Source organism: Cydia amplana, chromosome 17, assembly GCF_948474715.1.
Source record: "Cydia amplana chromosome 17, ilCydAmpl1.1, whole genome shotgun sequence".
Taxonomy (NCBI): domain Eukaryota; kingdom Metazoa; phylum Arthropoda; class Insecta; order Lepidoptera; family Tortricidae; genus Cydia; species Cydia amplana.
In genome coordinates this window covers 9,097,526-9,119,588 of record NC_086085.1, presented here as the reverse complement: position 1 = coordinate 9,119,588, position 22,063 = coordinate 9,097,526, and the positions used below count along the sequence as shown (strand labels likewise).

Below are 22,063 nucleotides of genomic sequence, written 5' to 3'. Positions count from 1 at the left end.
CGTGATTTTACGTACTGATTGATAAACTTAAGTATGAAAAGTTATTCCGTGACTTTTTTTCTTTCGATCGGTACAATTCTAGCAGGATTTAACTACGCATGCCGGCATATTTTATATTTTTCTTCGACATGTTTACTTCAATGACGTTTCGATTCGTCTGACGGCAAACTGGTGGATGTGGGCTGTCAATGTGTGTGTGTCACGCGTAAATACTATGAAACTGGTGGATGTTGGAATCACAGTTGTGTTGTAAGCGAAATTCTGTCCGTAATATTATAGGTCCATGGTCGATCTTAATGTTTTGACGATAGTCACATTAAACCAATAGATAGGTAGGATAGGTTCGTTTGGTTGCTTCACATGCCCGAAGGGCTAACTGTCCAGAAATAGGAGCCCCGAATGATTTCACGTTTCACGACATGCATAGGAGTTTCATGATCTGCCTAATCTTACGATTGGTCGCCGACATGGTATAGGTTGCGTGTAGGTATTGACAGTCTTCAATTATTAATGACGACTGGTCTGGCCTAGTGGGTAGTGACCCTGCCTGTTAAGCCGCGGTCCTGGGTTCGAATCCTAGTAAGGGCATTTATTTGTGTGATTAACACAGATATTTGTTCCGAATCTTGGGTGTTTTCTATGTATTTACTTATGTATTTGTATATTATATATATCGTTGTCTGAGTACCCACAACACAAGCCTTTTTGAGCTTACTGTGGGACTTAGTCAATCTGTGTAAGAATGTCCTATAATATTTATTATTTATTTATTTATGGTATCATTCGCATTTAACATACTGACCAGCCCCCACAATCAATGTAATATATATTATTACGGATTACATTGACGTATTTTTTTCTTTATTAACCTTTTCCATGCCGTGTCAAACACAAAAGCTGTCACTCAGACGCCACATCATTAAAGTGTCAAAACTGAAGTTGAACTTTATGTATATGCACGTAGGTCGATGTTGCTCTGTGGTCTGTGACCGATTAATCGGTCTTTGGCGTTGAACCTACGGTGCGGATATATCGGTCATTGGCGTCCAAAAGGTTAATGCAAGGATAGATTAATAGGTAAAGGAGTAACGCGTGGTATCAAGGTCGGCGGATAAAAGTTCCATGTCTGACTACGAAATCAAAAGTTATTTTTGAATGGGCCGGAATGGTACTTACTTTTTTGCTGCTGCTGTTTCAAAAAACGGTTTAAGTAATATAATATTAATAATTTAATAAGGTTCATACATATCATGTTACACAAATCGCTATGTGCACGACTGGTGCTGCCCTCATTTTGTTGGACTTTCTACGTTAAATCTTATGGAGTAAAATTAGTTCACGCGGCTGCCGCTAAGTACTAATGTCGGACATTCCATAAGATTACCTGTGTTTGTGACGATCAGCGCCACTTCCCCCTCCACCGACTTCGCACCTTCCCAATAAAGCTCAGTGGTCAGCTCAAGGCCTGTGTTTGGGTGACTACTGTTACGATACCTACCACACGATGTAAAATATACATTCATGTGGGTACCTATAGTAAATATAAAACACACATTTGTAACAAATAAATTAGTGTAATGCACTAGCTATATGGGATGAGTTACTACCAAATATGGTTAAGGCCAAGCTTGCACGTAAAGATGCAACAATTTCTACATTGCTGTATTCTTACTTAACCGCTATAAATAAAACGGAAGTAATCGTTAGCTATAAAATATCTATGTCCTTTACCTAACACGAGTGTGTTATAAACCTTCATTGTGTTTGATTCAGTTTGTATTTGAAAAATGAATAGTTCTAATCGTTTTAAAAAGTAGCGGAGTTGCTTCCTCGCGCGCAACTCCATACATCTTGCGCGACTTCGAGAAGTATGGATGGTGGACTCGCGCGCGAGACGGTCAGATGTCAAAGTTGACCCAGGTGTAGACCAGGTGAAGAAAATTTAAAAATAATGAATTGTCATAAAACCAAGCGGCCTATTTTATTTTTGCTAATACACAAGTATTGTAAATAATTTATTTTTTTATACAAATTAATACTAGTCATTGCCTAAACAGGATAAAATTGAGACTTGTAGTAAGTATATAATACGACCGACCGGTCTGGCCTAGTGGGTAGTGACCCTGCCTGTGAAGCCGCGGTCCTGGGTTCGAATCCCAGTAAGGTATTTATTTGTGTGATGAGCACAGATATTTGTTCCTGAGTCATGGTTGTTTTCTATGTATTTAAGTATTTGTATATTATATCTATCGTTGTCTGAGTACCCACAACACAAGCCTTCTTGAGCTTACTGTGGGGCTTAGTCAATTTGTGTAAAAATGTCCTATAATATGTATTTATTTATTATTTATTTATAATATGAAAATAGTAGTGGGTGCCTATTTAGGCACTTTAGGTTGAATACAAAATACCAAAGATACAGCAATAATAAATTAATCTTTGGAGATACTACATACCAATAGAAAGTGCAAACTAAATGTCGCTCGCCACTGAAACCGTACACGTAATGCATAGATTCTATTACTAATATGTTAGGTAAATTAGTACTTTCCATTCACATAACATACACGTCATCATTAAGTAGGAATTATTACTTGAAAATCAATGATAAAATCGTCCAGTGCCAGTCCTTTACGTTGGGAAGAAATGGGAATAACCGCTGCAAACTGTTAGAGTAAACTTGGTAAGCCCCTGCCACACGCAGGCACGTCCTTAGTCATATCATGAATCATTCCGTAACTCGACCCTGTTGCGATGAAGCGTATGCGCATTTAGTACCTCTATAAAATACCCGTCATCAGCTTGAGCAACTCATAACCATTTAAATACGCGTCTCGAACGCTTATGGTTAATTTCAACATCAGCCTTAATTTTTTATTAAAAAATGGCTCTATTATACCCCAAGTTGGCCCTGTGTCTTGTAATAGCGACACTAGCTGATGCAGGAGTCTTGAAGTCAAGGCAGATCAGTTTACCGCCAGGAGCTATTATTATGGACGTGGCTATACGACAAAAGACTAACGACACCGCAGCTAAGACGATTGCAACTATGAAGATTGAAATAGACGGAGAAGATAAAAAAGTGACTCTCTTTGACGCCGCGGCCGAAATGCCTCCTGATAAAGTGGTCGAAATTGAGAATAACCCCAAGTTAGTGCCAAGCATCGAAGACAGAAGCATATTTTCTGGATCAAAGTGTCCTAAAGGATACGTAAGGCGGGGAAGTGTGTGTTTTCCTGAAGATTATGATTAACAGTGTTTTTGTTGGATATTGAAATTATTGTTTTTTCATTAGGAGTATAAAAAATGTTATGTTAAGAATATGTAGATGTGATGTGGGTGATAACTGATAATTTTTTACGTTCGGTACTATACGCAGGTCGTACTGCCGAACATTAGGTAGGTACTTAGGTACAATATTTTTTGACATTAATTGTTCTATTGTAGAGAAGCCTACTTTACTTTCACATATCCGGGTTAAATAAAGTGTTTTTGTTGTAATAAGCCTATTTATACGCAACTGCTATAAAGTTTATAATTTACATGCTACTAAACGTTTGCGTCTGTCTCATTAATATTAATATTATGTATTTAATATATCAAGTCGTATAACAGGTTTCAAAAAGTTACTCCAATAAAATGACTGTTTAATTTAAATTTGTTTATATGTATTTGTTTACCTAATGGCAATCACACTTGACTTATATTATAGTATTTATTAACTAACCAAAAAAGTACACTCTATTTACCATGTCCTTCTAATGCCTAGGCCCATATTAATTATTTATAATACTTCACTATCACTGTCACTACATAGTAGGTATAAAACAAATTCGCTTCCCGCTGTCTGTCTGTCTGTCTGTCTGTATGTATGCTTAGATATTTAAAATTACGCAACGGATTTTGTTGCGGTTTTTTAAATAGATAGAGTGATTCAAGAGGAACGTTTATGTATAATTTGTTAACCCGTGCGAAGCCGCGGCGGGTCGCTAATACCAAATATAAACTGCATAAGCCAACGAGTGTATTTCGTGGTACCTAAGTCATTTTAAATTAAATAAGGAGTATTGAACTAGGTCTTATTTCCATGAATTTCCGTTTACTCGGGTAAATATCATGTACAGTGAGCAATACTATTAGCTTAGCACCTTTTAATACAAACTTCTATACAGAGGGGGTTACTTTTCTCATTTCTCAACTGATTCTCGTGAAATTTTGTTGGCAGGTTCGATAATTATAGACCTATTTTGTCGATTAATATTTGTATTTTTTTTAAATGGTGGCGCCATAAGGGTTTGCGAGGTTTACAGCTCTTGTTGTGAAAAAATATCTTTAATCCCAAAAAGTAGGTAAGTAAAATCTACTTCTTACCACACAAATTGAGAATTTACAGCATTTTCTTCTCCTTAAAAATAATGAGTGCTTTTAGAATATTTTGCTTGATTTCCTATTGGTTAAATTCCATAGATTTTATGTTCTTACTTACGTAACCCTTACTTTTGTATTGAGAATGGAGGGCAATAAATAGGTATCTGCGTTAACAACTGAATAGTAAAAATTTTACTGTCACCACGACTGCGATTGTATCATTGCAAATAAACAACATTGACAACGTTTATTAGAAAAACAATGTAATAATTTTCTTCGAAGACTGCAAAGCTGATGTCATCCGAAAGAATAGTATGACGCCAAAGCAGGTAGTTAAGATTAATGGAATATAAATTATGTTAGTTTATACTTAACTTGGTATCTATACTATCTATATACATATGACATCAAATACATTAGCGTAAAACTTAACTAATGAATTAAAAATAATCATTCGGTAGCCCTAAGGGTTTTTTTGCTGCCTATATTAATGTATTTAATTTTCCCGGAAAATGTCACGAAATCGTAACGTGCCTAAGCTTATATAACAGTAAATAAAATAACAAGTTGTGATTAGGTTGTGATAAAAATAGGGCGAGTAAACTGATGATGTATGATGAACTTACATACCTATACTACTTGTACTCGTTTTATGTCAAACAATATAAACGACGTCAACACTTACAAAACATTATAGAAGCGAAGTTTATCTTAAAGGTTTCATGATAAAAGTACCTAAAACCGCCAAGAAATAAATAAACCATTATAGATGGGACACTATATTCAGTTATAATAAAAATATAAATCGAAAATGCGAAACTCTTTTATCTTTGACACATGAAATAGAGTTGTGGAAGTAATTCCCCCCAAACGCGGGATATAGACGCGTGTCAAGCCCGCTGACAGGTCGACGGGCGCAGAAATAATTCTCGGCGATAGTTTCGCCCTTTGTTGTGAATGTTGTGATGTGCCGAAGCTGTTATGAGTTGTCTCGCCAATACACAAGTCGATCGGCGTTAATTAACTATTTATCCTCGTGTTTCATGTGTTTGTTTTAAAGAAGCGAAAGTCTAATCGTTAATCGTGAATATATACCTAATATGTTTTAATACCACTTGCATAATGTACTGTACGTATGATTCCTACAAATCTGGTAAGCCAGGACTGGTCAGAAGATATTACAAAGCTATCCAGTTGCGCAGGCAGGTAACCTGTGTTGAAGTGACATAGATACTTACTCGTAATATTATGGTTTTGATATGATATGTGTGATGCGATGTTAGGTTTACCTATACTACTCATATAAGCATCACTCCTACAAACAGGCAGGATCATATTGAATTTTTATTTACTCAGGTTTTATTTTACGCAAGTTATCCTTAATTATAAAGTCAAAATGTAAATATTTTTTGCATTGCTGTCAAGTATAAACAAAATACTTTTATGTAATGTGTAGGTACACATTACATTTATGTATTATACCGAAATGATTTGTTGACCCGTTACTTAATTAATCTAAATTATTATAATTTAAATACCTACGTAATTCTTTATGCCCTTTATTAGTAGGTAAATGATTAATATGCAAAAAAAGATTCGTATTAATACCAATTAGTTCTAAGAAGCAGAGATCAAACAGGCTGGATCACTTAGCAAGATTATTAAAATTTGTGACACGAGGGAATAAATCTAGCGTACTTTAACGAATGTTACTTGATTTATTATATATATATAATCTTTAAGGCGGGATCCCACTAGTGTGCCTTTAGACGATCTATTATTCTACTGTTCGTTTTACCGGAAAGACGAAAGTCACTCCAAGACACAACTGCTCTGCTCTGCGTTTCTAAAAGAAGATTGAGCGGAAAATATTAAGTAAATAGGTAATTATATTAAGAGTTTGATCAAGATTGAACCTAATCTTACCTAGGTACCTATATTATTGCATGTTATATGGAAGATAACCACTTTTAGTAATAATACCGCCTATTGTAATCTATTAGTAATATTTTAGGATGTTTTTATTTTATTTCGCTTAGGTAGGTACTTATCCCTACTAATAATTATTATAATTGCAAAAGTAACTCTACCTGTCTTTTACCTTTTCACGCTTAAATCAATTAATTGAGAATCAATTCAGAATTCACAACATGGTTTTAATTTAAATATTCTTTTAGCAGTAAAATGACGGTACATCGTCATTTGTTCTTTATCACATTTAAAAATATAAGTAAAATGAAATATCTGGGAGGTGCCAAAAGCAAGCGAAGGAAACTCAACAACATCCTGCCACAGGGAATGGCACCTTTTCTTTTCAATCTATATATTCACGACCTGCCCGATACTACAGCTGGAAAGTTTATATACGCTGATGACATCGCACTAGTTGCTTGGAGTCGAAGATTCGAGGAAGCGGAAAAAGTCAAAATCATATCGAGTTTCTTCACGTCATGGAGGCTCATACCAAGATCCAGTAAAACAGAGGTCGCGTGCTTCCATCTTCATGTAAAACATGCCTACTACCAACCCTACTGTTAAACTTCAAGGTTCCAACCTCAAATATAACCCTCCCCATAGATCTCTGACTTACAAGGAGCACATTAAAAAAACGCCCCTTTATCAAACGCCACGCAAGACCATGTATTTAATTATAAAATATTATAAAAACCCTGAAATATTATTTTAATTTGTTCCAACTATTTAAACTAAGTACTTTTGTCGCTTTCTCGCATTACCACCTAGTTGACTATTTTAATGAAAGTTTAGTGAGACGGTACAAAAGTAATTAGTTACTCTGAGAACTTGTAACGAATAGTTTGACTGCTTAAACGGACAGACGAGACGACTCTAACCGTAAAACGCCAGTTAAATCTCTAGCTCTACTAAGTAGCATAACTTTAATTAGGTAACCACCCGAATTTAGTCGAGTAAATTTATGCTTTTACTGCTATGTTACTGCAGATCTAACAAAAATACGGGTGCAAGTGCATTGTCTGGGAAGCAATTCTTATGTGAGTTTTGCAAAAGGTAAGAAATTCAACAAAGTTTGGTACAATATTATAAAGTTTTGGTCTGGTAACTCAAGAGCGTTGCTAAATTTAGCTTTTATTAAAGTACTTCATCTCATTCTAGTAATATAAGACACGCTCTACACCGTGTTTTTATTGAATTCCGTTAACTTCGGGGTATGGTTAAGTACGTTTAAGAGAACTAAACGGCATAGTTAATTAAAAAAAAAAACAAATTTTTTTTTGCTTTTTTTTACAAAAAAAAATTAAGTTTAAAAACTAATTAAATACAGCATATAGCGTTGTTGTAACACGGGCTTTACATTTAACTCAACCAAACAATTGAAATCTGTGACATATCAATGTCATTTCGAACATCGATCGACCGAGATTGTACTTAAGTTTAGTAGCAAAAGTATGAACTCACACTAAGTACTAATCAATATGTAAACCGGCCCTAAGGCAAGTGTACACGCTTGTAGAGGCCTTATAGGAAAAAAATAAATTATTGATTATCTCCGAAATGGAGTTAATTAGAATATCGGTGTCTTTGAGAAAGTTGCTTGATTTAAGCTCAGGAATGCACCCTTGAAATTAACGGAAATAAAAAAAAACACAGTGTATAGATTTCTTTTTATTTATTTATCGTATGGCATTTATTTTACACTGTTCATACATAGTTATATAGTTTATAATCTAAATCTATATTTTTCCAAGTAATGGCTGCTCTCGTTATGGTCTTAAAATCTTCCACTGGGCCACAAAGTCCAATTGTTAGTGGGCACTTCAAAACGATATGCCGAACGGTTTGCTTAAGGCATTCGCATTCTCAGCATTCTTGGTCGCTTCAACCCCATTTTTTCCGAAGGTGGGCACAGTGGCCAATTCCTGTTCTCAGGCGGTTGAGCATGCACCAGGCTCTATAGAAATGAAAAGATTTATTATACCTTATGTAGATACCCGGTGATCCGTATTCATAGCTTTTCAGTGTACATCGCACGCAAGGTAGTAGGATAAGTTTGGTTTTGTTATTTTTCAACCCATAGCTACGACCACAATGAGAGTGCGAAGAACCAATGAGTTAATTAAGGATATGTATTTAGCATATGCGTACCTATGCGTGTAGCATAATAGGTACATTCAAAACATATCAATACTTAGTTTTAGTAATACCTACACATACCTACACGCCTTTATTACAACCTCAGTAATACCTTTATGTATTATATTTAGTTATTATTTCACCTTCACAGTTTCAGCAATCCATTAAATCTAAAACTATTCCATAATAGAGAGCAATAAATTTTCAAGTTGGGTATTATAGACCACTCACTATATTGCTCGGAGGACCTTCAGACGAGTGTTACGGTTCAGTTAACCCTCCCTTTTCTATGCTGTTGTAAGTTAATGTTTCACTTATATTAATCTTTACCCGAAGTAATAAAATTGAAGCTTTTGGCGATATCTGTTACGAGTACATACTTAAATATCGTCGGTATACTTCCAAAACATGATAACTGACAAAATGGTCAAAAATGAGTTACATATACAGTTTTGTTCAAATTTTGTTGTTCAAAATATATATGTGGCATTTTTTAATTTATTGTTATTATTTAGAAAGTTATAGAGTGTAAAAACGTAATAACAGACAAGAAATAAAATATAATGTGCACGTAAAAAATAATAAGGGTACTTAAAACTACATATTTCATAAAACTGGTCACGTAAAATATATAAAGTAACCTTTACATTTTTTGCCTGAATGTAAATAATTAAGAACCTAGTTACAGCATCTGGTAAAACACTATAACATTATTTATCACTATTTACTTGTACACATTTCTTTCAAAACATTGTGTAGTTAAACAACTAGATAATGTTAAGTTCACTTAAAACTGATTAAAATATGCTCGTTAATTGCAAAAAAAAAACAGTAATATACATTTTTTACAGTTATTTAATTAATAAGGAGTGTATTGTCACCCATATTTCTTCACTAAAGGAGGGAAAAGTCAAAAATTACAAGAATAATTCACTTATAACTTATAACTCTTTACCTGTAAATAGTAACACGTTGCATGTCACTTATTACTTTTTATTGCTACGTTAGTTTTTATAATTTGCTTATAATCCCGGGTAAAAGGATATTTATTATCTTTCTCATTATTTTCAATTATATAAATATACATTTTTATATATTTTTTACGTAATACATTAATGTTAGTCCATTTTGTATACAGGCAAAACATGATAACTAACACATCCCATTTTTTTATCGGCCAATATTTTACATATTTCAAATTGTAAATATCAATTTTACCAATTTAAGGCAATTTTAACATCTCAAAAATTTCATGTCTAGAATTAAATTAGTAAAAACGCGTTTCTAAATTCACACATTTAAGGGTCAAAGTTTCAACTCGCGTTTTCTCGAAACTATGTTTCAGTTAGTTATCATGTTTTAGAAGTATACCGACGATATGTAAATAAATAATGTATTATAATTAGGGTATTTTTTTGGCGTTAGGGTTAGTAGGTAATTTCATAATCAGTCGGTCTTGTATAACTAATAATGTCTACCTACTAAGAATGTTCGTTTGCGCCAAAATTGGATAACCCGTATAGCTTACCATCAGATCAGGCACGCTGTATGCTTGTTTGTCATCGGCTTAGTATAAAAAAAAGCTTATACTTTCGTAAAAAAAAACAACACAACACAATAGTATGGATTTTACTGTAATTTATGGAAATATTTAAAATGGCGGAGCAAATGTTCGCGAGATCAGCTCACAGTGTTATTAACTAGTTTTAATGTATAATTAACTCAATAACAAGATAACTATAACTACATAATTATAAACTCAATCTAAAAATAAAACTAAATTCAAAGCAATGGGTAATTGGGTATGTACCGAATGATACCGAAGATATTATTAAAATTAGGGCAATGTTTCTGAGAAACCATAGTAGGGGTTCGAATCAAGCCTTCCGATTGTTGGAATATCTCAGTTCGGAATTGAGATTGACACTTTATAAATATTCAAGTACCAGCCATCGGCGCCTGTCATTGATTACAGTAAAACCAACTTTTATTTACCGTCTGCTGTTGCTTCGAGACTTCGTTCCCGATATTTTTTGTTCTTTGCGCATTTCGGAATAAAAAGTGCAAAAGTCATTAAATGTGAATAATATAAATTGGCGAATGGCTCAGGCACCTGCCGCGATAGCAGAGGACGCTGGTTCGATTCCAGCCTGGGGCACTGGAGGCCAAAGAGTAAAGTAAGTATCTGGAGGCCTTGGTCACTTTTTTCTTAGTATATGACATTTATTTAAGGTTAATATAAATTGGATAAGATATTCTTTTACGTAGTACTTGTACAGATTATATAAAGTAATTAGAATCAGAATCAGAATCAAAATTGTTTATTGCACTCCTATTGTATACAGTAATTAAAACGGTCTTATTATATATTTCCACAAGAAGAGTCTAACAAAAGGATCCATTTGTTGACCTATCCTCCTAAGTCCCATATTCATTTTTGCAGTTTTGAATATGGAACCTTCTTCTATTTCATTATAGTTCAAAACTCGATACGACTTTGTCCTTTTAAAAGTACATCGGGGCTTAAGAGGATAGAGGTATATTTTTTTCTTGGATCTGCCGATAGAAATCTAGCACGTACTTATGTATGTATGCACAGGAAATATTGTTTATTATATAATATGTAAGGTGTATGTTTGTGTCAAGTGTTTTATCGTAGCTTAATAACTACTGAGTCAACTTTGATGGATTCGAGGTATCGATTTGTTTTAGCGACTGACATAACCTACATTTCTATACTATTATAAACTGAAGTTCGGTTACAATTAGTTAAACATTTTACTTGTTGCGTTACAAATAACAAAATAACCGAAGTTGTCTAAATCTATACAATATCATTTAGATCCTAATCCGGCTGCCAGGATAAACTTGCTCGCACTGTAATTATGTCTGTTTTCAGTTAAAAAGTTCACTTTGTATACGAGATTCGGACCAATCAGCGCGCTCGGGCCAAACGGAATAAATTGTTTGTGAGCGGCTTCTTTTTCTCATTTGGGCCTCAGTGAGATGATTTACGTTGTCGGGAATCTGCTCCCTTGTCTTGTCGGATAGCTTTCCTGTGTTGGGTCTAATTACGGGAGGTAATTAAGCAGCATGTCAAGAGACTTGTCGGTGAATGGCTGGGATCTTGGGAATGGCCGAGCAAGGTCTATTCAGCATGGCTTAGAGCAACGTTATTGTTGCTTGACCTTAAATTCAAAGTGCAGCTGTACCTACGCTCGATGTCTAGAATAAGGTTATAGACTGACAAGTAAAAATAAATCAGCTTCTTTTTAGAACTGTTAAAAGAGTTTTTGTAATTATGAAATACTAGGTAGTGACCACACTCGACCCAGTAGTCATTTCAAAAACCTTTGTCCAAAAATGACGGCGGATCATGATCTTCCAATAATTTTCTATGGTGAATGGTATGCTATAATTAATTTTAACAATGGATGTTTAATATAGGTAAGTAACATTATCATCGTATATAATTTTTTTCTTTGCGCCATCCACCGTAAATATATTCTAATTTTATTGTCTTCGATACTCAAAGGTTGTCTGGAAGAGATCGTTCAACGATAAGACCGCCTGTTTTCACCTCTATCCAATTGTTTGTTTCTGTATATATATTGTAAACTTTGTGAGGTAGGCAATAAAGAGCATTGTATTGTATCTTAGTCTCTTAGAATTCTAGCTTCTATATAGCTATACATGTAATCTACTCTTACTACAAATGCTGACGGTGCAAACGACAGTAGTTGAATGAATCCACTGATGTGAGCCGGTATGTCGCGTCTTCAAGTGTCAATCACACATCGCACGGCTTCTTGCGCTCAGTTGTGAATATGTACACAAATAGCAGAAAGAATGACCTTTTAGTCCCTTAGAATTCTAGCTTCTAGCTTCTAGCTATACATTTATAATCTACTCTTACTACAAATGCTGACGGTGCGAACGACAGCAGTTGAATGAATCCACTGATGTGAGCCGGTATGTCGTGTCTTCAAGTGTCAATCACACATCGCACGGCTTCTTGCGCTCAGTTGTGAATAGGTACACAAATAGCAGAAAGAATGACCTCTTAGTCCCTTAGAATTCGAGCTTCTAGCTTCTAGCTATACATTTATAATCTACTCTTACTACAAATGCTGACGGTGCGAACAACAGCAGTTGAACGAATCCACTAATGTGATGAGCCGGTATGTCGCGTCTTCATGTGTCAATCACACATCGCACGGCTTCTTGCGCTCAGTTGTGAATAGGTTCACAAATAGCAGAAATAATGACCTCTTAGTCCCTTAGAATTCTAGCTTCTAGCTATACATTTCTAATCTACTCTTACTACAAATGCTGACGGTGCGAACGACAGCAGTTGAACGAATCCACTAATGTGATGAGCCGGTATGTCGCGTCTTCATGTGTCAATCACACATCGCACGGCTTCTTGCGCTCAGTTGTGAATAGGTACACAAATAGCAGAAAGAATGACCTAATTACACAGATAAAAACGTGTTACGAACGAACCGAAGAAAATCTTTACACAATACACTAAAAGCAGAGATGACTCAATACCATTCTGATTTGTATGTAGTTGACTTCCAAGTCTAATGGTATTTTAAATATTAAAAACCTCATCATGAGATACAACTTAGGGAACCAATATATTTTTTTCTATAAATTGTAAACTTGGCCCGGTCTTCGCCATTAGATTTTTCTATACAATATGAAATCTATTTCAGATTATAACCTAAACAGATGATGAAAATAGAAATAAATGAGAAACTTTTTGCATTGTTTACCAAGCTCTTTGTCAAAGCACTATATTAAACTAAATTTGAATCAATATTCTATCCCTAGAACTACACAAATGGGTTTCTATTCTTTTGATAAGAGCCATTCGCAGAAACTACCATTAAAGCTCCTTAAGGATTTACTGTCCTCGAACTTCTGTCCATTAGGAGGCTTTTAAAAAAGATAAACAATAGTCCTCAATGATGATCGTTGGCCTTGGCTCCACAAACACTGCAGCGTGCGTGTGGTTGTGCGACCGCGGTGCCCATTTGTCAATTGATTCCCAATATAATGGAGGGTACATCGTTACATTGGAGCTGTCAGAGGCGGTCTCCCGCTCGGTATAGATTTCTGGCGGGTGTGAGTGAGGAGGCGCGGGTGTATCGAGCGCTGCGTGCGCAGCCACGTTGGTCTGCTCATCTCGCTTGCGCCGCAGCCTCCGCCTATACTGCCTTCTCCGACGACCTACACAGCCTACGAGAAAGTTGCGTGCTATTTGATTATGCCACGCGTCTGTGTGGCCCCTTGTTTATATTGGGCTTGATGCCACTTTAAATTGATTAATTCCTTACGACGACACCTACGTTTCTTACAAGCTACTTAAATTATTTAGGTTTGAATTGGACATTCGTAATTCAGTAACGACACTCACAATTTTCCTAAAAAAAACATCGTGAGGAAACCGAATTAATTCCAATAAGTCCTAGTTTTCCCTCTGGGTTGGAAGGTCAGATGGCAGTCTGCACTTTCGTTAAAACTAGAGCCTATGCCAATTCGTTAGATTAATTACCAAGCAGACCCCAGGTTCACATAAGCCGTGTGAAAAACCCGCAACAACACGAAATGATGACCCGCAGTTTTCCTGGGATTAAATTAATGTTATCACGGTACCTGGAAACAATAATAATAGATTTGTATTCGGGAATATGAATACCTAATACTACTTTACTCTGTTATGAGAAGGCAAAACCATGAACAGATTTAGATAGGTTCTAAACGAATATTACCAGAACTACTTATTAAAATTAATGTCGATTATTAGATTATACTGTGTTTCATTTTTACATAGTTAATTTATTAAATGAGACTCAAACTTCTTTAACCTTAATAAGTTTGTATTAAGAAAACTGTAACTATAGAAGACAATAAATTTAAAACCGATTCAAGTAGGTACTAAGCAGAAACAAAAAACATCAAAGATGATAGACGGCATACGATGTGCACACAATGGAATCTATTAGGACAACCGTCGTTACTCAAGAAAACCCACGCGTTTGTGAAAGCAGCCTAAGAGAGTTTTCCACAACTCACTAACACCGATTCGCTGCTCGTGTCCACGCGAGTTTTCACGCACACACGCCTGCGTAGTGAAGTAAGCGGCTGAAACTAGGCGAGAGATCGCGAGAGAGAGCGACATCTCGCTTGCGCCCAGCCTCCCGTCCTATTTCAACAGGTTTCGCCTTTCAGCAGTTGCAGCGAGAAACGCGTGCCTCTGCCTCTAGTAACACAGCACAAACAGTAAGAGGAACACACGTCGCGTTCGGAAACTGAAAACACAGTTTCACTGACAGCGCGGACAACACCTGACATTCACCGCCGTCCTCCGACTTACGGTTGTTTATCGCATATTAGTAAGATGGGCTGACACGATTCGCGAGAGAGATAACTATTTTTAAATGCATATGGCCCGTAGCGGCGCGTGTTCAGTGGACGGTCGTAGTGCTCGAGAAAACCTCGCGATCCCGCGGTCCCGCGTCCGCGGAGCGTGTGTCAGTCGTCACGTGCGAAACATGAAAACTGTCAAACCTGACTGTGCCAAAAACAATCATCAAATATACCCTATATAGAATATGCTAATGTTATAATAAAGTGCGTCCGATGCGGTGGAAGGGATGATTGGAATGTAGTTATATAGTTTTGTGATGAAAGATATGGAAAGTTAGCAAGATGTAAATTTATGCATACTATCAATGTTTACCTCTTCAGTGTTGTGAATAACGATTAGTTTAAATTATTGTAGTGTACGGAGGAGCCAATATGGAAGGAAACTGCCGCAGAGTGGTCTTGCGGACGATGTTGAACTGACGGCAAAGCAACCGGTTGTGATAATGTAGGATGTGTGGTTTCGGCCACCCTCTGCTCACGGACGTATCAATAATAATCAAGTCTGGTTGTAAAATCAATCCATAAGTTGTGATTAAAAGCTAGGAAAGCAAAGTAATACTGATAAATGTATATTGATAAATGATAACATATTAAGAATTCGAGTACTTAATAGATACCTGGTCTGGTGTTCATGTTTCTACTTCTACGGTTAGCGATGTTACAAAGGTTGTCTGTGTTACATTTAGGACTCGATTTTTCCTGAATTTCCCTCGAGGTTGTGAATACTTATAACAAAGAACTGAAGCAAAAACTTGCAAGCTCCATTATCATTGAGATGGCGGTTGTGCTGCGTTGTTTTCAAAGTGATACAGTGAAAGTACTTGGACATAGTTAAATATAGTGTCTGTGATAAGGAGAGGAAATCAAAGCAACCTTAACTGGTTAGGTAAGTTCTTGTGTGTAAATATTAGATGTTTTACTTGAAGTTATAGCGATCTTCCTTCTGTGTTTATAGTAGTTTATGTGACTGCTACATAATGAGAGGCATTAAAATACGAGTGTGGGTTTAACAAACGAACGTTAGTGAGTTTCTTAAAAGGATCACACGAGTATTTTAATGCCTAATTATGTACAGTTACATACACTACTTTATCTAAACACATACTTAAAACTAACTAAAAGATAAACTGTACGTCAAATGGCGGTGAATGAAAACTTTTTTTGACGCATGTCACATATCCGTAGTTTTTTTAATTCCTAGACAAAAGAATGAAGCCCCTATTCTCATGTCACTCGAGATCAAATATCGTGCGGTTTATATTAAAAAAAACATACTAAATTGACGTTTCGTATCGATAACTGTTTTAATATCTATGGATACTAGAATAGAGACCCACTTGAGTTTTGACTGCTGTTCCAAATTTAAACTCATAACCTTACAAAAATCTATAACGTTACCTATGTACTCGTACATTAAAGTACAAATTTTCCTACTACCACAGATAAGAAAGTTCTCATAGTAAAATTGGTTGTAATAAAGCTTGTCATTTCCTACGGTTTCTGAACGCATTATAGAGCACTAATGACATGTGTGTAGATAATAGTAGTTTATGCAACAGTGATATAATAAGGGTTCTTAAAATTCAAGGGTCGAAGTTACAAAACGAGACGTAGTCGAGTTTTGTAAAAAAAGACCCGAGAATTTTAAGAACCAATTATGAGCTGTTGCATACATTACTTTTTCTATGACAGCTGCAGCAAAAAAAAAAAAAAAAAGTCGAGTTTTGTAAAAAAAGACCCGAGAATTTTAAGAACCAATTATGAGCTGTTGCATACATTACTTTTTCTATGACAGCTGCAGCAAAAAAAAAAAAAAAAAAAAAAAAAAAAAAAGAGAGAGTTATTATTAAAAAAAGAGTTATTATTAAAAAAAAAGAGTTATTATTAAAAAAAAAAGTTATTATTAAAAAAAAAGAGTTATTATTTAAAAAAAATTGAGTTATTATTTCAAAAAAAAAAAGAGTTATTATTGTAAATGAAAACATACCTCTTTCAATCAAGATGATCGGAACTTGTATCTTTAAAAAAAATAAAGCAGTTGTATTATACTCATAAGATGACTGCTAGCAGTCATCTTATGAGCCTATAGACAAAGCATTCAAATGACATTGCTTTAGATATCACTGTCAGTCATTTAATTGACACATTTAAGTGCTGGAGTAGAAAATAGTAGTTTATAAGGGTTCTTAAAATTCAAGGGTCGAAGTTACAAAACGAGACGTAGTCGAGTTTTGTAAAAAAAGACCCGAGAATTTTAAGAACCAATTATGAGCTGTTGCATACATTACTTTTTCTATGACAGCTGCAGCAAAAAAAAAAAAAAGAGTTACCTATTATTTAAAAAAAAGAGTTATTATTTAAAAAAAATTGAGTTATTATTTAAAAAAAAAAGAGTTATTATTGTAAATGAAAACATACCTCTTTCAATCAAGATGATCGGAACTTGTATCTTTAAAAAAAATAAAGCAGTTGTATTATACTCATAAGATGACTGCTAGCAGTCATCTTATGAGCCTATAGACAAATCATTCAAATGACATTGCTTTAGATATCACTGTCAGTCATTTAATTGACACATTTAAGTGCTGGAGTAGAAAAAGTTTTATATAGGTATGCCATATAATATGGTTTAAGCAAAGACTTTCCTTAACTGATAAACCTAAGTGTTCTGTTTACTTTAAAACCAAATGACCTATTATTTATATATTGATTGACGATTAAGGGATTGCCTCTTCACACTTTTAGAACTAATAGGATAATAGCAGTACAACTGGACGTCACGTATTTTATTTAACTGACGGGTTTATTATAAGGTATTAGCGGTAGCAGTCCATCTCATTTTATAAAATTGTATACCTATGGGAGCGGTCGAAATGCTAAAAATATCTGAACACGCAATCTAACGCTTTGACAATAAAGGCTGTACTCATTTTTTAAATATATTTTTGCTTAAATCTCTACAGACGAGTTTTTTTTTATCTATTTAACTAGTGTAGAGAGGGACAAAAATTAATTCTTAGTAAAAAAATATAGTTCATAATTCATACATGCCGGTATCTCTTGTGACGGGTAAGCATTGTGTACATAAATACCTATATATTAATATAGAAAAAGCAGAATGTTTAGATTTGTTTCTGTTGAAGCCGCGTTACTTATCTAAGGATTACTAAAAGCTCAATTTAATTACCTATCAGTAGTGTTGATATGGAAGTAGGTATAGTAACAGTAGGCACATCAAAAGTTACACAAAAACTCCTTGATATATTATCAATTTCATATACCTATAGATATTCTTTCATTCCCAATGTATACTTATAGAAAGCCTCCTTAATTAAAGCAGAACCGTTAAGTTAATTAAAATGCTTGGGCAGGACGGTATGATCCAGATGCAATGCGTAGGTAATAAGTGTAATATGCCATTTTTTTTAATATTATGTAAAAGCAAGGAGATAATGAACGTAATGAAACAGTTATTCAATACATAAACTTATTTATTATCAATTTATCATATAATATATTTGGTTTTGCTTTCCTATCCACGCTACCGAGCTTATCTCTATATTAGGTGCAAGGAAACCACAAAGCTAGTTCTAGCTTTCTAGAATTGCATTGTTTTAGACTTCTCAAATAGTAGTTTATGCAACAGTGATATAATAAGGGTTCTTAAAATTCAAGGGTCGAAGAGGGTTAAAAAAAGACCCGAGAATTTTAAGAACCAATTATGAGCTGTTGCATACATTACTTTTTCTATGACAGCTGCAGCAAAAAAAAAAAAAAAAAAAAAAAAAAAAAAAAAAAAAAAAAAAAAAAAAAAAAAAAAAATTAAAAGAGTTATTATAAAAAAAAAAGAGTTATTATTTAAAAAAAATTGAGTTATTATTTAAAAAAAAAAAGAGTTATTATTGTAAATGAAAACATACCTCTTTCAATCAAGATGATCGGAACTTGTATCTTTAAAAAAACTAAAGCAGTTGTATTATACTCATAAGATGACTGCTAGCAGTCATCTTATGAGCCTATAGACAAAGCATTCAAATGACATTGCTTTAGATATCACTGTCAGTCATTTAATTGACACATTTAAGTGCTGGAGTAGAAAATAGTAGTTTATGCAACAGTGATATAATAAGGGTTCTTAAAATTCAAGGGTCGAAGTTACAAAACGAGACGTAGTCGAGTTTTGTAAAAAAAGACCCGAGAATTTTAAGAACCAATTATGAGCTGTTGCATACATTACTTTTTCTATGACAGCTGCAGCAAAAAAAAAAAAAAAAAAAAAAAGTTATTATTAAAAAAAAAGAGTTATTATTAAAAAGAAAGAGTTAATATTAAAAAAAAAAAGGGTTATTATTAAAAAAAAGAGTTATTATTAAAAAAAAAGAGTTATTATTTAAAAAAAATTGAGTTATTATTTAAAAAAAAAAAAGAGTTATTATTGTAAATGAAAACATACCTCTTTCAATCAAGATGATCGGAACTTGTATCTTTAAAAAAAATAAAGCAGTTGTATTATACTCATAAGATGACTGCTAGCAGTCATCTTATGAGCCTATAGACAAAGCATTCAAATGACATTGCTTTAGATATCACTGTCAGTCATTTAATTGACACATTTAAGTGCTGGAGTAGAAAAATCATATAGAAAGCCAAAGTAAACATAATATTGTGATATCACAGTAATATTCACAACGTTTGCTATATAGGTATAGTTGTATTGTAAGGAAACCATGCAAGTAGTTATAAGAACGCCACGAGGAATTAAGTCCGCCTTTTGTACTTTTTTTGATGTGCAATAAAGATAAAATAAATAAATAAATAAGTAGGAAGGTAGAAATGAAAAACGATATCTTAAAAAACCCAAGTACATTTTGTACAGTAATGTGTCAAGTTTATAGAGCTATCGGATGAACTAACAGAGCTTCCTATTTCGCGAACCCATTCTTTTATTTCCCTGTTTTCTTTGTTCCCAGTATGTACCTACCTACCTACACTTTATTCAAACGTGGAATCTAAATTGCTTTTTCTACTCCAGCACTTAAATGTGTCAATTAAATGACTGACAGTGATATCTAAAGCAATGTCATTTGAATGCTTTGTCTATAGGCTCATAAGATGACTGCTAGCAGTCATCTTATGAGTATAATACAACTGCTTTATTTTTTTTAAAGATACAAGTTCCGATCATCTTGATTGAAAGAGGTATGTTTTCATTTACAATAATAACTCTTTTTTTTTTTAAATAATAACTCAATTTTTTTTAAATAATAACTCTTTTTTTTTAATAATAACTCTTTTTTTTAATAATAACCCTTTTTTTTTTAATATTAACTCTTTCTTTTTAATAATAACTCTTTTTTTTTAATAATAACTTTTTTTTTTTTTTTTTTTTTTTTTTTTTTTTTTTTTTTTTTTTTTTTTTTTGCTGCAGCTGTCATAGAAAAAGTAATGTATGCAACAGCTCATAATTGGTTCTTAAAATTCTCGGGTCTTTTTTTACAAAACTCGACTACGTCTCGTTTTGTAACTTCGACCCTTGAATTTTAAGAACCCTTATTATATCACTGTTGCATAAACTACTATTAATGCATTGATTACTATGTCATAATCTATTATTAAAAACTAGCTTCTGTGTATAACTACGACTACATACAAATTAATATTAAATGACGTTGAATCGTACAACTACATAATAACGGAGGGTTAAGCTGTGTACTACACAGTTTGTTAAACTAACTATGTAGTTGTTGTTTGCACTTTTAGGAGCAGCGCTAGTCCTCGATCACTATGTATATAAAACATTTGGCTAGGGAATATTTATCTGCGCCCCACTTGTAGCAAAAACATATTAAGGCTAACGTGCATAGATGAGACATAAGGCCTGTGCACACCGGCTGCGTGCGGCTACGTAGACGTGCACGTGCGCGTGCGCTAAAATGTTGGAGACGCGCACGCACACGTCACGCAAGCGGTGTGTCGTCTCTCATAAGGAACTGTATATTACAACGCGCACGTGCACGTGCACGTCTACGCACACCCACCCGGTGTGCACAGGCCTTTAAAGTTCAGAAGTTCCGTAGTAGTTAGTAAGAAGACGTGTCTAAAAAATAATTTTATTAGATGGGTTTTTTGTTTATTCCAGAACTACCATATGATACATCTATAGCTAATTTATAAAGCATGGAAAATTCAAATTAGTGCTCAATGTGGATCATGGACTGCTAAAAACAGCTGCTTATGTATTTTATTGCATAGTTATGATTTGCGTAATTACCGAAGTAGACGAGATGCATATTTAATCACACAAATGGGTCTACCGCGATATAGTTTAATTGTTTTTACCTTTAATTGCGACGTTTCAGCTGAGTTGCACCAGCTGTGGTCACGGAAAGACTGACGTCCCAGCAAATGTCAACGGAGACATAAATAAAACAACACTGAACTACCCGAAATTAGTTTATAAAAATGTTCGGGATAGATAAAGAAATTGCAGCTACCCATTAAAGTTTAATGTTTATTGAGCAAACAATTATATAAATTATTCGCCGAACGTAAAGTGGGTTATTAACACTAAGCGCTACGCGTCTTTGTTGAGAATAAATAAAGCACCAGTGCGTGTGAACTCCTAAATCTGTCAGCGATCGCTACGATCACATACGTTACCGGACTTACATGGACGTGGTTAAGCAAAACTGTGTCAACCGACAAAATGACAAATTTTGAGTTATATAGGTATACCAAACGATTCTTTAGACAATAATCTATACTTTTTTAAAGAAATCACATATTAAAAAAAAATATTTTTCCTGAAATTTCACGAATACGGTTTTAACATAACTGCCATTGCACTTAGCATATTTTTCAATAGTGTGTCATGTCTCTTAACACACATATTAAATACATATTTAATATGTGTGTTAAGCAACACACATGTGTTAAGAGACATAACATTGAGTCTAATAGTCATGTCATATGCTATTAGTCTCAATAAGAGCTCAATGCTGTATAGCCTAGCATATACTGCTTAAATTAAACTGGTCATTTTATCTACATTACATCTTATAAAACAAAGTCCCCCACCGCATCTGTCTGTTTGTGTGTATGTATGTTCGCGATAAACTCAAAAACTCCTGAACTAATCTGCAAGCGG

The 22,063-nt window shown here is 34.3% G+C and overlaps 1 protein-coding gene across 2 annotated transcripts in view; it reads left to right on the top strand.

Annotated features, from left to right (window-relative positions):
* Nucleotides 1-14,427: 14,427 nt before the first annotated feature.
* Nucleotides 14,428-22,063, top strand: part of LOC134655917 (zinc finger protein GLI1-like) — a 264,248-nt gene continuing 256,612 nt past the window's right edge. The window contains exon 1 of one of the 2 annotated variants that reach the window (XM_063511421.1): nt 14,428-15,802. The gene's annotated coding sequence lies outside the window, so the exon portion shown is untranslated. The remainder of the gene's footprint in view (nt 15,803-22,063) is intronic. The other variant, XM_063511422.1, reaches the window with a different exon arrangement.